Here is a 5,969-nt window from a genome sequence, read left to right as displayed (position 1 = left end):
CGGGGTTCAGTGTGCAGTGATGGTCCGCCCAGTCACACGCATTCTGCAGCACTTGAAAAGAAGTGGGTAGTGCCGGCGTGTATAATCTTCAGTCGGGCTGCGAACAGCAACGAATACTGGACGTTGTTTGCCCGAAGCCAGCGTTTCACCTCCAAAAAGGATGATCTTTGCTTTTACACCGCCCGTGCATAATCAGGAAATATCATGATGTGCTTGTTTTCCACCTGTAGAGGGCTGGTGCATCTGGCGGGCCGTAGTACCGGATCGCGGTCTTGAAAGTGCCGAAACTTTGCGAGCATCGTCTGGGGTGGGGTTCCGGGCGGCGGTTTGGTGGCTGGGACCCGATGGGCTCGCTCGATTGAGAAGAAGGCAGTTCGGTCCGCAGTTGGGGTGAACGATTTGACCCAGGCTTCCATGTACTCGACTGGGTGCGACCCCTCAACTCCCTCCGGAAGACCCAAAACGCGGATGTTACAGCGTCTCGAGCGGCCTTCTAAATCGTCCATGCGTTCCTCCACTGTGGTGAGGCGGCCCATGACCTTGCGGAGCGTTTTTTGCTTTGCAGTCACAGTGGGTTGTAGGTCGGCAAGGGACTTTCCCCCATCCTTCACCTTCTCTGCGAGCTTCCTGAGGTCATCTCGGAGGATATTCATATCCGTGGCAAGAGTACCGAGCCGTACCTCCATAGAGACTCTGGCGAGTTCTATTGCTGCTAACACCTGGTCTAGTTTGTCCGATATCGACGGCTCCGAGTGGGTCTTGAGCGGCCTGGTCAGTGCAGCAGTGTGTAGTTGGTTTTCTGGTGCCGTTTCAGGGACCATAGTCTGTTGTGAGGTCCTGGGTTTCCCCATTGTATCACTTTGGGTGAAGTCAGTCGCTCTCCACGTTGCCGGTGAAGGGGCAGTGGGCAGTCTCGTGGGCCTCCCGCAGTCTGGTCTCCCCTCTTGTGGATCGCTTGATATATGGGGCGTAATGTGCCCGTAGGTTGCTCCCGCCCCCGCGGGGCTTACTACGTTGCGTCGCCAGTCTCTCTCGTGGTAGGTACCCGTTGCTGCACCTCTCTGGGGTTAGCCACAGTAGCCAAGAACTTCCAGGGGGTCCCCGACTTCCCGGGGGGGGCCACGGCGCCGGTGGCGGCTCATGCCCACTAAGGTGGTTGGTGGTGATCCGCAATGGTGGTAGGTACAGCAGTGATGTGGTGGAGCCCTTTCTGCTGTATTTAATCTTCCTTGACGGCCAGGCATTGGTGATTGAGTCTTTGCAGCGGGTACAGGCGACTGCAGGGTCAGGGGGGCCCACGTTGGAAGAGACAAGTTCAGGCTCCTCACCTTCTGTGGCAGTGTCGGGCGGGGGGGTTCTGTCGGGCGCTGGTGTGTTTGGTCTTGGGCGCCATGTTACAGCCAGGCAAATTTCGGCGCAAAGACAGCCCTGAGGATCGGGCTGAGGAGGATGCAGCGCTGCTCCCACCGGCGGGGTCCGCACGCTGCAGCTCTCGGTGTCAGGCCCCCAGTGCTCGCTCACGGCCGCCGCTCCCAGAGGTTGAGGCTGTCGGAGCGAGGGCACCTTCTGTGTATGTTGGCTGCTCCTGTGCTCCCCCGTGATCCAGCGCATCCGTGCCGGGCTGCTGACAGAAAACGGGGGGGGGATCTCCCACCCCGTCCTCCCCGTGAACGGGACATTCGCCCAGGAATCCTGCAGTTGAAGCGCGTGTCTCCGGGTCTCTGCCGCCTCAAGGTCACGGCTGGATACAGGTGAGCGCCATCTTACGATCAGACCCCACGGTGAGACTTATACGGTGTTCTCCACCGTCGGTGCAGATGCTGCTTTCATCTGGACCCCTCCGCGTGCAAACCTGGTTCCGACAGCAATTGGTTTACTTTCCGACCCAAAGCGACGAGGAGGTAGCGTTCTCTGGTCTGCCCGGTTGCGGAGCCTCAGCAGAGCACATCCGCCATCGTAGCCTGCTTGGCCACGCCACCCATGAACAGGCTTTGATGTAATTGCAAATTCCATTTGTGGTCAATGCTGACTGAATCGGAAGCTGGTTAGGTCCCTATAGATTGCATGCCTGGTCTATATGCTAACAACTGCAATAGGAGAATGTGGTGCGGAAACCATTTTCTTGTTGTTGATATTATAGAGCTACAGCAAAGTAGGGTTGTTAAAACAAGATCTTGTAGATGTGCTAAGAAAGTTCCAGGGGTTTGAGGCCGAGCCATCATACAGAACACGTACTACGGAAACAGTGCACCATCTCTTTCCAAACGTTTAAGGTGAATTTGCTATATTAAATCCATACCATCATGAAAACATTTTTTCCATTGGAAATCAACAAGTCTGCTTATCTTTCTTACCAAAGAGTTAATATATTCCCTTTGACTCTGTAAACTGTACATGCCAGCCTCCTTTCAATCAGAGGTCTGGCAGGACCTTAATTGTTATTTTTGGCGCATACAAGGCTATGGCTAGTGCGAGTGCTGGGGCTACTTTGCTAAAACTTAATAGAGATAGAGGGGCATATAACCAAGCAATAGCGATAATTATAGCTATTGCTTGGTTAGAGACAAACATTTACCGCTAAGCTGCGGCGATTTTTATCGCAGATAAACCTTGGTATTACCAAGGTTTATCGCAAATGCGATAAAAATTGGCCACAATGCATGAATATCGCTGAAAAGTCAGCAATATTCATGCATTACCGAGCTAATGCTCTTAGCCATGTTATCCACCTCCCATTGGATAACATGGCTAAGAACTGCTCAGGGCAGGTGTTAGCTTTTGGAGATATTCGCGCTTAGCACGAATATCTCCAAAAGGTGGTAATTGGAGATAGCGATGTTAGCGACTGTTTCCAGTCACTAACATCTTGGCACGCCCACTTTGCATGTCATTAGTGATAAATATCACTGACATGCAAAGCGGGGCCCAAGATGCTCGCTATCTCCTACTAGCTGTCGCTAACTGGTGTTAGCGACAGCTAGGTAATAGGGAGATAATTTTATCTCCGCTTTCTTGGCTTTTAAAGCCAAAAAAGCGGAGATAAACCCCCTTGATAATATGCCCTAGAGTTCCTATATAGGATCTTGTGTGTTTATTTCCATGTGGTGCCTACATGTATAATATGGGTTTATTACAGGAAGATCAAGTGATTCATACCTGTTGGGTGGCTTAGTGGACTAATGCATCTCTGCCAAGGATCTGTCTCACATGTTTGAAGTCCACAGGTACTCCCAGTATTTCTTCCTTCCAAGGTGGATAAAATGAGTGCCATTAAGTTGGTTAACAATATATATCTGCTATTTCAGCACTAAGAAACCTATGTGATGTATAATGAAAAATGGATAGACTAGGATTTGGGTAATAGAGTACTACAGGATTCTAATAATAGTGCATTGAGAAAGATGGTAAAGCTCACTAGCACTGTAGTGACACCTCAAGGTCAGAAGTCCTAGGCCACCTGTCACTTACAAAACTACCAGGTCGGACTTGCCCTTAGGGCAATCTGGCAGTCACTGGAGGACTTGTGTGGACTTGTTTTTTGGCAGCTCTTGGGCCTGTTTTATTGTCTGGTGAGCCAATTTATACTGTTTACTTCCCTGATATTTTTTACAAATATTGCCTGCAGCAGGCACAGCCGCATTAAGATCCCCATACCTTGCAAAACACCTGTACAGCTGGTCTTTCTTGACAAATTCAGACTGCCCCGATGTGCATGTGCGGGCCACCTTTTTAGCTGTCTGATTTAAAAATGCGGGTCACACTTTTCGCTCTCTGATTCGTTAATGGGGGGCAATTTTAGATTTTGGTGTTCAGTTCTATTTTCTGTCCCAGTCGGACCCGGAATACTGCCCTGTATTAAACTATCTCACAACGACCCTTTGATCTCCATGTGACCTGTTTGGTTTCCCATTTGATCCCCATCGTTCCATGGTGTTTGAGAGGTTCAGCTGATGGAAAGCAGTACTCAAACCTGGCTCTGTGAAGCAGCTGGATGAAGAGGTTTACTAAGGAAAAGATGGTTCCACGCGAATGTTCAGAAGCATTCAATGCATTCTGAAGCACGTCCCTGTAGTCGGTTGTCATTGGACGTTATTGCTGTTTTATGTACTTTTTTGTATGATATTCGGTTGTTCAAATTTTCTAACTGATATTTATGTTTTCGAAAACGTGATTCTTGTGGGGGAATGCACAGGAATGTGGATTTGGCCTGCCAAGGTCCTTTTAGGAAACATTCCCACAATTTCCCATAATTGACTGAAAACAAAATGTGATATTTTCCCGTGCTGTAGTAATTATACTAATTAGGATATCTGTAGCGATGTTTCAGTTGAGCTGCGGCTCAGATATAGGGATGGAACACAAGAACAGAGACGGTGTGAGATGATTCCAGCTCCCTCAGGGCACTTGGAATCGTCATGCAGAATTCAGAATCCTCTACAGTGCAAATGAGGAACCACTTACTAGACATTTTGGAATAAGATCAATGGAGAACCAGCTCTTCCCCTTGGTCATATTTAGTACTTCTTTTATGTGGGGGGTTTGTTTTTCTGCTGGCTGCGCATCCCTGGATGTATTCACAGAAGACCAGAACTTCATTAATCCCAAACACTTCCTCACATCTCCATGTATTTTACAACTCTTGAAAGAAATGAAAAAGCAGACACGCATACTGTTCACATAATAACTAAACACATTAATATGTGGTTCAGCTGAGTGCAGGGTTTCTTAAACAATGTCTAAGGGCCATATTTAGAGTTTGGCAGACAAGGTACTCTGTCAAAACGTGAAGAATGTCTCAACGGTCGTATTTAGAGTACCTTTGGCTATAAACAGGGCCGCTAGAATTATGCCTCAGCGAGGACCACAGTATGTGGCTGGGTTCACTAAATTATGCAACACATTTTCCGCCAGTATTACTTCACTATTTTGTCATTTGAATTCATGCTAATACTGTCTGGGCAAAGATTTCACAAGTTCAACAACCACATACAGGGCCGGACTGGCCGTAGCGGGCGCCAGGCATTTCCCTGATGGGCCAGAGAGCTGAGGGCCGGTTTTGTGCCTGTGAAGGCCAGTTTTGTGCATGTGAAGGCCGGTTTTGTGCCTGTGGAGGCCAGTTTTGCTACAGAGGGCCGGTTTTGCAGCAGTACTGCAATATCGGCCCCAGTAACAAAAGCAGGAGCGTTGCGGTTTGCTAGCACCCCTCCCCACGGAAATCGTGCATCGTAATCTCAAGGGCGGAAAGTGCTGCAGTTGAGATTACAGCCCGCATTCTGACTGGTGGAGCGGCTCTCTGAGCCCGTCAGAAGACAGTCAAAATGACTGACCGGTTCCTTTCTCACTGCCTCCATCGTAATGAGGCGGTCAGAAAGGAAACTGAACGCCCACTTACGATTCGGTTGTAAAGGCTCCACCAAAATTATGCCGGAGCCTTACGCGCTGCATCATAAACGGCACCTTAATCTCATCACCCCCAAAAAACATACTGCAGACCACATTTGGCATGTAACTTCCACAACACTGCTTCAATTTCTCTGCCAAACTGAAATGGCCTTACCGCAGACCTAAATGAACCAATTGAGTGAATCCAATTTTACAGTACAGTTTTAGGGACAGACCATATGTACTTTTGTACTGAATGGCAGTCACAACACACAGAGTCATAATACCAACAAAAATAGGGTCCATACAAAGGCAAAAATCCAGGATGATTGCACAGAAAGGGCAGAATTGCTACACCAATATTTGACCCTTCTATAGTGTCTGTCCTCCAAAAATACAACTGTAAAATGCACATAGAAAAGACTCCAAACCTGAATTTATGTATTTCCCTTATAAAGTGTACTGTATTGTCATACATTTTCTTTACTTGTTATCATCTGCTTTATCTAGAGTTTGTTTCTGGTCATGCTGTCTCTAATGAAGTTTTTAAATATTCTTCATATATAAATGTGTGATTTGACTATTTG

Source organism: Lissotriton vulgaris, chromosome 10 (assembly GCF_964263255.1).
Source record: "Lissotriton vulgaris chromosome 10, aLisVul1.2, whole genome shotgun sequence".
Lineage (NCBI taxonomy): Eukaryota > Metazoa > Chordata > Amphibia > Caudata > Salamandridae > Lissotriton > Lissotriton vulgaris.
The sequence above is the reverse complement of the archived record's forward strand: the minus strand, read 5'-3'. Positions refer to the sequence as shown.